General features: G+C 37.7%; 1 pseudogene; it reads right to left on the reverse strand.

Annotated features, from left to right (window-relative positions):
* Positions 1-12,427: 12,427 nt before the first annotated feature.
* On the reverse strand, positions 12,428-13,264 carry LOC143656852 (peptidyl-prolyl cis-trans isomerase FKBP8 pseudogene; annotated as a pseudogene).
* Positions 13,265-13,824: the final 560 nt, after the last annotated feature.

A 13,824-nucleotide genomic window follows, 5' to 3' on the forward strand; every position in this document is an offset into this window, starting at 1 on the left:
CCTAGCTCCCTCCATCACTTTGCTGCTGAGCTCTCCTTGCCCACCCCAATGAGCTGCATAGGGAGGACCCAGGGCAAGGGTAGACCCGCTCCCTGTCTCATGTTTATCACATCTGGTCCATGGAAAACACACACATTTGTATCTGAAATCAAAGGAACTGTAGCTATTTCCCATGCCACAAGCAGCTTTCTCTGCATTTCTCTGCAGGCTGTTTTCAATTTCATATGCTTGTCCACTGTGCCCCCCAAACTGCTCTTATCAGCTCTATGAGAGGCTTCTTTGTTGCCTTTCGCTGGATGTCAAGGAGACTCACCACACATTGTCCACGCTCTCCAAAGAAATCATCTGTAATTTCCTAAGTAACTTTAAGCCTCCAGCCTCTTTTACTGGCTGGTGGCAGGTGGTCAGACAAGAGCCACAGACCCGGCTGGCCCTCGGCCTCCTCCTTTGTAACGTGAGCATACATGGACTAACACTGCGCTGTGGGAGAATGTGTTACAATTGTGTTGTTATCAGTTGGAAGTCTTGGACTAAATGAGAAAAACAGGTGCAGTTTTAATATCCTGTTACTCATTTAAATTCATCCCTACTTACCCCTACCCATAATATTTTTCCTTTTCAGCCAAATTTCCTGAAAAAGTAGCTAGACTTGCTGTTTCCATTTTCTTTATCTTATACTTCCATAGCTATATTGAAAACTATCCTCAAAGAAGAAGTTGCTAATAAACTCTTGATTGCTCCTTCCAATAGTCGTTAATCGGTTATGGCCATTCTCTGACATTTGACACTGTGACTCTCTCCTTTCTCTTTTATAACCCTGCCCCCTGTGAATTCTGACATGGTTTTCTCTCCTCTTCTCCATCTCTTCCAGAAAAGTTCCTTTTCCTCTAAATGTCATTAAATACTAGTGTTTTCACATTTCTCATTGGCTACATTTTCCCTTCTCTTTTTTGCAATTTAACCCAATAGAAAAGTTTTTCTCTATTAAATTCCACACTAGCTTACTTTCCTAAACTCTGAAGAGTTATTTAACTACCTAACAAACATTTTTGAAGCTAAACAATTATACTTGATACAAAAAAATTGCAACCTAGACAATTGAGGAAAAATGATCTGGAATTTGAAAACATTATTTCTCATAAAAAGAAGGGGAGCAATTACTGAGTTTGAATAAAAGGGGGAAAAAAGTAATGGAAATAGATTCTTAATAATTTTAATTACCTTGCTTTAAAAGTAATTTTGTTCATTGTGATATGATTCTCTTGAGTAAATACTTGATTTATTTTATAATATATTAATATGCTTGCACTTGAAATATGTTAGTCACTGGAAAACTTTGTTGTAAAAAATGCAAAACTTTAAATCATTTTATCAGTTTATGATCATGCTTTTATCTCTCTTTAACAACTCTTATTATTCTAGTCATACAGGAAAAGATGGTGGGCATCTTAAAGATATCTTTTCTATACATCCTTAGACAGGTAAAGCTAAGGCTTTACCATTTGGTTATCTATTTTTTAATTTATAATTTTCTTATACCCTATGTTAAGTCATCATTACTCATATTAGCTATTTTATTTTTGCTTTCATCACACTGTTTCCCCTCAATCAACTTCCAGAAGTGCAAATGACATCTCTGTTATTGATTCTTGCCTACCCAATGCACAGCATCTAATGCCTAATCATTATAAAAACAATTTTCAAACATTAAAATTTCTATTTTTTATTTCCATAGCAGTCATCTGCTATGGAAATAAAATAAAAACCATTTTATTTACTGGGTTTATAAAACTTTTGAGTTTTGGTTTTGTTGTCATTGCTGTTTTGCTCTGACAAATTCTCCATCCAAAAATTTTCACTCTTTATTTCATAAATTCATTTTCTTATAAACTATATATTAAGCAGTTTGGCTAGGTTTTCCTAGAATGACTTCCAAAATGTTAGAACTGATGATTAGTAGCAGACAGCTGAAGGACACACTCAAACAGTAGTATTTAAGACTACATCTGCAAACATCAAACATCTCATATGACATTTCAATAATGAAATAAATTTCACTGTACAAACCGCAGAAGCTCAAGTTAAAGTCCTGTCTTCATAAAACTTTCTCAAAGGTTAAATTTGTATGTAAGCCATTGGAGGGAAGAGGTCATTTCTTTTCCCCAATGTCTTAGCATAATGAGGGTAGCTTGAAAGATTCATAAGAAAGGATCTATAACTGCTGCTCTTATAGTGATTACCCTTGGAGAAGTGAAGAAGGAAAGGAACTCTCCAAGTCTCCTGAAAAAGTCTAACATTGAGTGGAGTGACAGACTTTCCAGCCAGCTGGCTCACACTTTTGAATGAAAGAATGTGATGGAAGAGGATCCATAGGAACACTTCTTGGGTCTCTTAGTTACCATAGCTAAAGATTAAGTTAATGCTATTAGATAGGAAGACTAATTAAGAATGCACAACTCATTTTTAGATTTGCTTATGTAGGGCCAACACTAATCATGTGTCTGGACTCGATTCTTATCAGTTTATTATGATCTTTGCCAAATGTCAACCAGAAGGAATTTTATATATATATGTATGATATACATACATCAGCTGCCCATGTCTCCATTTCTTTGTATGGATGTACTCCAATTCAATATGGACAAGATTGAGAAGATTAGCTCTAGACAAGACTCACAATTGTACACAATTGTAAAAATTACTATTGCTTATCTGGCCTGAACCTTCCATCCCACAACCACCTAAGTCCCTGTTTCTTTAGAAAGGATACAGGACTAGAGCCAGTCACAGGGACATCAGTGAAGAGTGATGCTCAGAGAAAGGGTGAGAGGACATCAAATGCAAACAAAGCATAGCTCAAAAGGTTACTCAGTTCTGAGACAAGAAAGAGAAGGAAAGATTCTTCCTTCTCCTCAGCTCCACTCCACTCAACAATTCCACCCTAATCTATCTACTAAATCCACAATTATTGTGTAGTACGTTGAGTGCAAGACCCTGCCTATATCATCACTCACAGGAGACAGGAGGGAAGCACTTCTTCCACCCTTAAGCCCTAACCTCTAGTGAGCAAAGCAGCACTATTTCATCAGATAGGCAGAGTTGGGAGTGGGCCAGGGCTAATGTATGCTGTAAATGTTGAACAGCTGGCTCTTCAAGAAAAGTTTATACATATATACATACCTGTGTTTATTACAAATTTTACTGATACAAAGGTTATGTAACTTCCAATATAAAAATAATAATGAAATATACAGTACTCTTCATAGTAAGTCCCTTGTAGCCAGTTGATTCTCTCATGGAGCTCTCTTGATTTTTTTTTTTTTTTTTTTTACAAACTCCTATAGCTAAAGCTAACTAGGGTTTCAGGTCAACCATGATTTGACAAACAGAGCTGTATCCCAATCTGCTCATTCTTTTCCCAGTCAATAAACTGCTATATATGTGATGTGTGATCTTGTGCAACCTACCATCAGTTTTATAAAACTTTATTGTTAACAGTAGTGTCACAAGATCAGACTATGAATAAATGCTTGTACTAACTGATTCCACAAAGAAGTCACTCATGCCATTTTGAACTACTATAGACAGATGTGAATGTTAGTCAATATTTTACGTTAACAAGTAAGGCAAAAGTGGAAATACAAAGATGGATTTTGGAGCTTCATTTGCTAAATTGGATAATAGTTTTAGAATACTGTATGAAAATCTCCTCAATTTGTGTTGTTTTTCTCAATGAAACAGATGCAGACATGACACTTTAAAGTTTAATTAAAATTAGTAATTCTTTTTCCATCATTTTCCTAAATCTAGGGCAATACTTCATAAACTTTTGTTTAAATTGCCAGATAGTAATGTTTTAGGCTTTGTGGACCATATAGTTTCTGTTGCAATTACTCAATTCTGCCAATGTATTGCAAAAGCAGCCATAGCACTGTGTGAAGTGATGAGCATGACTATATCCTAATAAACCTTTACTTACAGGACCAGGTGCCAGGTCAGATGTGGCCAGAGGGACATGTTTACTGCCTGTAGTCTAGAAAGCAATACAATTGATCATAGTTAACTTGAAGCTACCAACATGATGTCACTGAGGCTGGAGTTGGGAAAAGATGTACAGTAATATACCATTATATGCTATTTCCACTGTAGTGATACACATCATAACCTTACGAGTATGGATTCTAGTAAAATGTAGTAACATATCTAAGAACTGATGAGTTCTAACCATTTATTATCTTTGTGTTTAATATAATTTAATTGTAAGTATATATAATTTCACTTCTAATAAGGGGTATGTTGAACAACTGGTTTGAAAAAGTTCTGAAAATATAAAAATTGACTCTTGTAAGCCAATACAAGCTGCCTCCAAACCACCACTGTCCAGGTCCTAGAATCAACTTAATAGCTTTGCGAATGCAAAGCAGCTACTAAAGAGGAAAAACTAGAGTTCTAAGGGACAAAACTATAGGATGGGAACTCAGACACTAGGGGGGACACTTAGATAGCAATAACAATGAAGGAATAGGGTCTTTCTTAGGCAAAACTACTTTCAAGTTGTCCACTGATTTCAAGACACCCTCTGTATCAAATGCCTGAAAATTACAGTTTGATCAATATTCTGAGCTAAAAGGGATTTTTCTGAATTGATGAGAAAAAATAATGATCATTTATCACTGTTTCTTTGGGAAAACAAATCTCAGGTCCTGAACAACCAATTTAAAAAGAACCTTTATAGAATATTGGGTTCATAACTTGGAGACTGCCTGTATTTATACTATGACAGGATCATTTTTACATTGATAAATTATATTTTGCCAAAATAATATTAAATAGGCTTCATATTAATAATTTTACCAACTGTTTTACTTAATGATATAATTTCTTTTTTGAAATACAGTAGCAACCAGCCAGATATGCCTTACCCTCTGTCTTCCTTACCTCTCTGCATCATGCCTTATGCAGAGTTGTGTTACACATCAACTCTGAAAGTTTTAGCATCTCTGTATTGGCATGCCTAATGATACCATAATTTGTTGCATAAATTGATTCTCTTTGAAAGGCAAGAAGTTTAACTTAGGAGCTATAATTTCCTGCTGAGAATACTGATATGGATGAGCTAATGTGCCACGTCTCAATCTGAAACCAGTTGTTCTTATGTGTGGGTCAGCCTCCATTATATGCTAAAAGAACCTTGGTGATGGTGAGGGAAATGTAGTTTTAAGAAACAATCATATCTTCCACATATATAAATTCTAGTTTTGTATGTGTGACAAACTGATGAAATATAATAAAATACAAAATGATCTTCATTTCTGTAATCAATATGCTTGATTGTACTGTGCAGAAAACCACTGTACATCACATCATTTCCAGCAAATCTATTTAAACCTGTGCCATTGCAAGCTTTAGAAATCTTGGGAAAGGCTGCCAAACTGTATGTGTATTCACACCATAAAATAGCATGACAGAGAATAAATGGAAGATTTATATAAACATAAAATTTTCATCTGTATTTGTATTATGAAACCCTGTGATCAGTAAAACTTTCTCATTTTATAGATATGGAAACAAAAAGCGCCAATGACGTGTCAATTTGGGGAGACATTTACTGGTTCAAGAAAAACATTTTAATTTCTTTTTTTATTCTTTGGTGGGGGTGGTGAGAAGCAGTTGTTGAGTTTGCTTTAAGGATGAAGAAATTAATTTAAAAGCGAGTAGCACATCTCCAACTTTAAAATTTATTTGACTCATCCCCCATGAACTAATTCTTGTACATCAAAGGATTATGTAATAAAAAATTGAGTTATTGATGAGAAGATAAACTACCAAGACATTGCCATAAATTCAGACAAAACAGCTAATAATTTTATTTACATAAAAACTAACTGAAGATGATGTATGATGTTTTCTTATGACACTTCTTTAATGTGGTAGGAGACATAGCATAAATCTGTCACCTCCTAATAACCATCAATATTTTTTTCCAGGACAAAGAAACTTTTGTTAAATAGTGAGAAGTCTTCAAGTGTATACCATTCTCTGGAATAAATATTCTAAATGTAAACAATATTAGTATGATCCTCCTAATCACTTTTTGCTTTCATCTAAAGGCGCTCATGTACTTTTTTCAGAACAAATGAAGAAAAAAATAAGTCTACATAATTAGCTAAGCAAAGCACAGCATTGCAACTGCTCATGTACTTGGTCTAATGAAAATTGAAAACAGAATTATTACTGGGCTGTATAGACTAGAGCAGTGCTTCTCAAATTTTAATGCTTGAGAACCAGAGGATCTTGTTAAAATGCAAATTCCGATTTATGAGTTCTGGTATGGCACCTGAGCATGTATAGTTCTAACGAACTTGGAGGTGAGGCTGGTGCTGCTGATCCATGGATCACCTTTTGATTAACCACATCACTCTTCTGTAGTCATCTTTACACTTCTGGAGTTGTTAAAGAAGGCTGGAGTGGGAAGCCCTATGCCCTTTGAAGCACTTTCAGAGGCTTGATTTCCATGCTGCTTTGCATGTCCTCAGTATTTTTACACTTTTCAAAACAAACTGAATCATCAATAATAATCAGTGTAATGGGCTTATTGAAAGAGAAACCGCTTGAGCAGGGAGAGCTCAAACCAAAGTAATTCTAAAGATAGCAAGTTACATTAGCTTATGAAGACAATTAGGGGAAATTACGACAATTTGTTGACGTTTAGGTTTCTTATTATAAATAAGGGTCTTATAAAGTGGGTAATTATCTTGGATTGGTTATTACACATATTTATCTACTTCTCATAAGCTATTTCTATTGGCCTGAAACCACTTTATATCCAATTTTTGTTTAAACTGCAACTTTCTTAGGGTATGTTCCATTCTTTTTGGAAAGCCCAACTTTCATTTTTCTCTTTAGATAGTTCCTGTTACTTTTTGAAATGGATTCGGTCCCAACAACAGAGTAGCAGCCAATTTATTGTACTTTGTCCCTCCTTCTGGTAATTTTTCTAATGATTTCATTGAGAAGTTGACCAGAATACTCTGGTCACCACCATTATCTCTGCTCTTGTTTGGGGTCACAGTGATCTTAGTGTCAGATGGTCAGAGCAGACTGAGTTGTACGTTTCCCTTTTATTTTTCACACTATTTTTTCCCTTGATTGTAGCAGGTGTGTTGGGATGACTGTTTACACTTAAGAGCCTTGGAGTAGGGTTACTTACTTGTCTGAGTGGATTGTGGTTATGTCCCCTTTTTTGACGCTGAGAGCCTATTATTGGTTGTATATTTAACTTAGTCTCAGTCCACTAGAGAAGGCTGTCCATTTTCCATTCATTTTCTCTTTGACTGGCTATTCTAAGAACAATCATTTGTCTCAAGGCTGACAAGGAATTTGAATAAACTCTTGAAGCGCAATTGGTACAAGAAAAAATAAAAATGTATGTTCCGATATTTCTATTAAAAGCAGGAATCCAAAGCATGTTATTCACTCCAAATTCCATTTAACCAGGATCAAAGGTTAGGAAATAAACCTGTCCCATTGAAAGGTTTGTGCCTGACCAATATCAAATTGGGGGATTTGATCTTTTAAAATGTTTATATTGTTTACTACAGTGCCACATTTATTATTATAAAAGGAATACTGTTCATGGATCAGGGTACAGGTGCCCGCCTGCTAGGTAGTGGGGACACCATGGATGTTGGGCTGTTTACTTCATCTTGGAGGGCTGGAAGAGTCTTCAAGGTAGTCTTAAAGTTCTGTTCCATAACCTTGGAGTTATTTATAATTGCTCACTCCAAATCATTCATCCCGAGGAAAGTATGAGGGCATACACGAAATAATGAAGCCCTGTATTTTGGTATGTTAAGGAGTTCAGAGCATGATTCCTTTTTTGTCAAGTTGAGACTCAATGTACAAAGGAGTCTAAATTAACTATCTGGCTAACACTTAAGGTAGACAGTTTAGTCACAGTTGGAACAAGGTATCCTACTCTGCATCTTCCCAACCAGTCATTGGGAAATGCTTTATATATTCTTTTTACACAAAAAATAAACATCGCATCAGGTAACTTTATATGTAAAGTTGAACCTCAAATGATAGAGTCTTTGCAATACTAATGAATTGGGGATTTAGTTATAGGAGAAGAACAAACAACATTTCTGGTAAGAATAGAGATAAATCCAGTCATTCTATGGGTAGGATTTCCTCTGTAAATTCATCCCAAGTATTGAGCACCCCAGAGAACATCAAACTTATTAGTATTATACTGGGAATAACACACATACTCCAGTGACCAAATGAAGTGTACATAAATTTTGAAACTCTTTGTGTACGACGGTTGAGTTAATGATGAGTAAAATAGTACAATTTATTTTAAAACCAGTTTCATTATAAGCAGGGAGCCACTGAAGATATTTATGATGAAACAATAAGGTCACATTAAGTCAGAGGGAATTTCTCCAAAGAAGTGCTTTCCATTTGGGTATTCTACACAAATAGGAAAATTTGCAGTGACATAGGAAATTTGCATTAGCATGAGAGAGAATGTAGTCTATAAATGTATTGGCATCGGTAGTTGTTTAGTATTTGTGTCCTTTATTGAAGCTAAATCAGTTCTAAATGCAGTTGCAGAAGCTGGGTTTATGTAAATTTCGGGTATTTTCTTCAGATAGCAATTTTGTGCAAAGCCAGCAATTGGTTAGTTGTTTCGTTTTTTTTTTTTTTTTTTTTGTATTGCTGGAGTTAAAGGGTGGTCTAAATTAAAAATATTATTCTAATTAAAGATTTCATTTGGAACTTCAGAAAGACTGTCAAATAGGTTAAATCAAAATCAAAAGGTGGTAACACTATTAAGAGGTACGGGAACCAAAAAGGAAAAGTTTAATTCTATGGTTTCTTGTTCTGTGATCTTGGGGAAAACTCCCCACCTCTGAAGTCTTCCGCTTCTGGGAGTAGCTGGTTAATTTCCTGGGTTAATTTCAATTTGCGTCATTGGTAGGGATGGATGTTCAATGTCTCAGTCCCCTGGCGAGGCCCACTTAAACTGGAATATGAATCCAAGGATTGATTTCCTGTTATTTAATAGCAATAAAATCCTTTTGAAGCCTGATCAGGACCTTTTTTTTATGAAGTTCAAAATATCTTCTACATGTAAAGTGCTCCACAAGAAACCAAGACTACATTATCTAGGATTTGATTTGGGGAGAAGCAAAGTGGTTAAAGTTGTCAAGGGTGGCAACATTTAGTTAAGCGAGATCATGGATCATTGCAAAGTAACACTTGTTTCCCTATTTAGCCAAAGTAGTAATCAAATTTAGAGACATTATTATGGGAGGTTGCATGATTCTTCAAAATTCAAGAAACTATTTTTACACCGACTGCTCAGAAGAAAAAGAAACTTTTCATAATTTCTTACTAATAGCAGATCAACAATCCAAGAATATTTTAACTTTGTAACAAAAGAAAATTCAATTTGGTATATACTTGATATGAGACCCTTTAAAAATCTTATCAACAAATCCATCAAATCTTACCAACTTTGATCACATAAAATGAAATTATTTTTCCACAAACATTCTATAACTTTCTATATCTATTCAGATTTTGTCCTACATTTTCTTTCTTCCTTTCTTTCTTTACCTCTTTCTCCCTACCACCACCCCCCACCCCTGCATGCCTCTTTCTTTTTCTGTTTTTTTTTGCTTTTTGCAAAAACCAGACTTTTTATTTAGAACAAAACTACTTCCTCTTTTTTATATACTTACATACTTAAGTTACCAAAATATTTTAAAAAGTATATTTAAACTGACAGTCTATAAAACCCAATTATTGTTAAAACTTATTAAAATAATGATTTAATTGGGTTAATGCCAACTTTATAATACTTGTCATTTTAGTAAACATAATGTTAGCTTATTTTATCAGTAAACCTTAAACTTTTATAAATTTAGAAAGAACATAAAAATAAAAACATGCTTGTCTTGTACCTAACAACAACTCAATTTTAACCAACAATGTAATCTCATTTGCCAAAGATCTACCTGGATTATGTGTACTTGGATTCTTTAAAACATTTGGGTTAGCTTTTGAGAACGTTTGAAGCATTTAAAGTTCATTTTCTTTAATTCCCAGGGTTTAGGTTTATTAAATTTGTAAAAGCACTTATTAATCCTAAACCCATTTGAACAAAGTTCCTTTAAGGATTTTTACAAATTATTTTAATGATACTATCCAGAAGTTAAAAATATATAACTTATATACTCTCTCTCTAAATACACACACACACAAACACATTTAGACAAACATTTTAATAAAAAGACTCATAATTCAGATTTTTTCCATGAGTCAAATTGACTCTAAAAACACAAAAGGACAAAACTCACTAGACTGTATAAATGTGTTGTTTTTTTGTTTTTGCCTTGGCACATGGTGGGTTTCTAATGACCCTCTATGCTGCTCCTGTGTGAGAACTCCCGAGGATAAATTGTAGTTAGGTAAGCCTAAAATCTTTTCATTTATGATGGCCAACCATGTAACTGTTTGAGAGTCAAGGTTTTAGTTAATTTATAAAGAGGTATGGCCAATTGAGATAAATTTGAGATTCATTTGTGTCAGTAGCCATCTTGTCTCAAAAATGTCTTTGATCAGGGATAATTAAGGTAACAGCCTGGAAGGGTCAATTTGTAATTTAAAAAAATCGGTCTTTTGATGTGCTTCTAGGAAGAAAGGAAGCCTAATTTGGTTTGTCCCATGCCATGCCTGCAGGCATTTGGTGATCTGCAATACAGTTTGATCTATCTTTGAGAAGATCTTTTTATTTGGAAACATCTCACAAAGTAAAGGAATGTTTTTTGGCCCAATTGTTGTGATAAGAGGTTTGGGTTGTGGGGAAAAGGGCATCTGAATTACTTTGATATTTTCTTGGGGTCCAGGAAATTCTTTATAATGGGTCAAAGTCCACTCCTTGGCCGGTACACTAGGCTCAGCAAATGGCCTGATTTTTAGGAACTACTGAATTACAGCTCTGGGGGAGCAGGTGGAAAGGGGAATGAGTGACAGGGGCCTTTAGACTATGGGGAAGGGGAGCAGAGGACCAATTTTAAAAATTTTAGTTCTTCTTCTGCATTGTCTTTAAAAGGCTATATTAGAATCATCTTATCTTTTAGTAGCTTCTGAGTACCAATTGTAAAACACTCCTCACTCCTTTTATAGAGGCCAGGAACCTCTCTTTTCAAGTTCATCTCTCAAGTGTATGATTTTAACAAGCTCAAATATTTCGCAAAGTGATTATTGCAAACTCAAGTCATACTGGTGGAGGTTTACCCCAAAATAAACATGAACTAGGTCATAATGAGAAAACATATAAGTAAAAGGTGTGTTTAACAAAGGAGAAGAGAGATTTATGTTTAAACTGAAAAGAGCCTGTGTTCAAAGGTTCCCCAAACAAAAATTACATAGGGATCTCTTAAACAGAAAAGTAGCTGTTTTAAGGTGTACAGGGCCTCCATAGCCTCCCCACACAGAACAAGGCACTAAGCAAGGAGACAGCTGGACCAGACCCAAACGAAACCAAAACAAAGTCTAACCATAGACCAAAAAGCCCAACCAAGGAAAGCAGACCTCAGATCCAGGAGAAATTTGCTCCTCATGATCCATGGGCGGTGATTAGAGCAGTGGATGCAAAGGGTCCTGTGAGTATGAAAGACACCTGTTCTCACCAGCTGCAGGGATGGCCGGGGGTCTTCTCTAGATCCCACTTCTGATTCCAGAAACTGTCAAAACAAACTGAGTCACCAATAATAGTCAATATAATGGGTTCATTGAAAGAGAAACTGCTCAAACAGGGAATGTGCAAATCAAAGTAAGAGTCTCCAGAGACTCTTACATTGGCTTATAAAGACAATTAGGAGATTTTCAAAGGGAAAATTAACATAATTGGTTGATATTTAGGTTTCTTATTATAAAGGAGGGTCTTTCAAAGTGGGAGATGATCATAGATTACTATATTATAGTTTGTCTATTTCTCATAGGCTATCTCTTGGGCTGAAGCCAATTTAGTTCATTTTTTGCTCAACCTGAAGATTTTGAAGGGTATATTCCATTTTTGGGGAACGCTTCCATTTTTATTCTCATCATTCTAGGAAGTCTTGTTACTTTTTTTTTCCCCCAGGGTGGGAGATTTTATTTCACTGGGGCTCTGGGGGCTGATCCGAGGACAGTGGCAGGGCAGGAGGGGCTGGTGCTTTGTAGGAGGGCTGGGCAGGGGAGGGCGGCCCCAGGGCCTTTGGGGGACCCACCAAGGCCAGCCCAGGGAGACCTAGCCCAGAGTGGGGCGGAAGCTGGGTCTGGGGAGACAAGGGCACTTCCCTCCAGGCTGGATGGGTTCCTGGCCTTGCCTCGCCATCCTGTGATAGGGTCTCAATCCCTCCCTTTCGCTGGGTCACATGACCCCTAATCTTCGCTGCCCAACCCAGAGGCATGGCTGGGCCGGAGACACCCTCAGGATGGGGATGGCCACGCAGCGCTCACCCTCCTGGGCCAGCACCTTGCCCTTGATACTGCCCACTGTGCTCGAGCACGCAGCTGCAGGAGCGCAGGGCCGCGCCGGAGTGGTCCAGCTTCCCTGTGAGGCCACCAGCTGGTCCAGCACTTACTTCACCTTCTGCTGCAGCAGCTGCTCCTCCTCCTCCTCGAAGTTCACGTGTGCTTTGGCGCTGGAGGTGATGGCCCTGGGGGCCAGGTCGTAAGAGTCGGCGACCAGCACGAAGTCCGCACGCTGCACTGGCCATTGCAGTTGGCCAGCGCTGCGCGCTCGCGGCAGGTCAGCATTTCCTGGTCCCACCGGGCCGCGGCAGCAGTGACCATGGCCATGTCCCCCACATCCAGGAGCGGGACATTGAGGTCTGGTGCCCGGATGACATCGCAGTCGCCCAGGACGAACTCCAGCACGGGCTTCTCCTGCACCTGCATGCGTTTCGCCAGCGAGGTCCGCAGCAGCACGGTGACCACCTCGCCCTTGAGCTGGCGGCTGGAGCAGGTGGGCCGGGGACCAGCGTCGTCTTCTGCAGCAGCCCGTTCCCCAGAATATGCAGCCACTTATCCCCGGAGTGGACGCTCCAAGGCGGCCTGGGGCGGGGGGGACCTCACCGGCCGGGGCCCCCGGCTGCTCGGTCTGTTGCGGCAGGGGCGGCCCCACGTCCTCCAGCGGGGGCAACTCGCTCAGGTCACTCCTTTTGAAAAGGGGGTCACTCCTGGCAAACCCGTGTAGGCAGCCCATTTCCCTTATTTAACAACATTTTTAAAAAGTGATATACTTTATTAGCTTTATTGTTGCCATTACGAGTCAAATCATGGCTAGGGACTAGTATGATGAACTGACATAGAGATTCAGGGGTATATGGAAGCAGGATTTCCTCCCCTACTTGCTTTGGAAGATGAAAACATGTAATGGGGAAGATAGAATGCCAGTGGCTTCCCCTCTATAACATGATGAAACCAACTGAGGTCTTGTATAGCCATGTGTCTTCTGATGCTGAAGCTTGTAAGTAACTCCAAGTAAGGATCTTTTGGTTCCCTTTTAAGTGTAGCCACTTCCCAGTGGCTGAGAAACATCTTTATGTTTATCCCTAAATCTTGTGACTATTTTTTGATGGAAGTGCTGTTGCATGCTACTGCAGCTTTAAGAGAAGTGTTGTATTTCAGAGTATGTGAGAGACTTTATACTTGAGGTAAAAAATTCATCTTAATAACTTCATGCCTTTGAAGAAGCTTATTTTACAGCAGGTAAACTTAAACACAAAAGCCTCCACCATTTCAATATTACATTCTTCCTATTCA

The sequence above is a fragment of the Tamandua tetradactyla genome, chromosome 15 (genome assembly GCF_023851605.1).
Source record: "Tamandua tetradactyla isolate mTamTet1 chromosome 15, mTamTet1.pri, whole genome shotgun sequence".
NCBI lineage: Eukaryota > Metazoa > Chordata > Mammalia > Pilosa > Myrmecophagidae > Tamandua > Tamandua tetradactyla.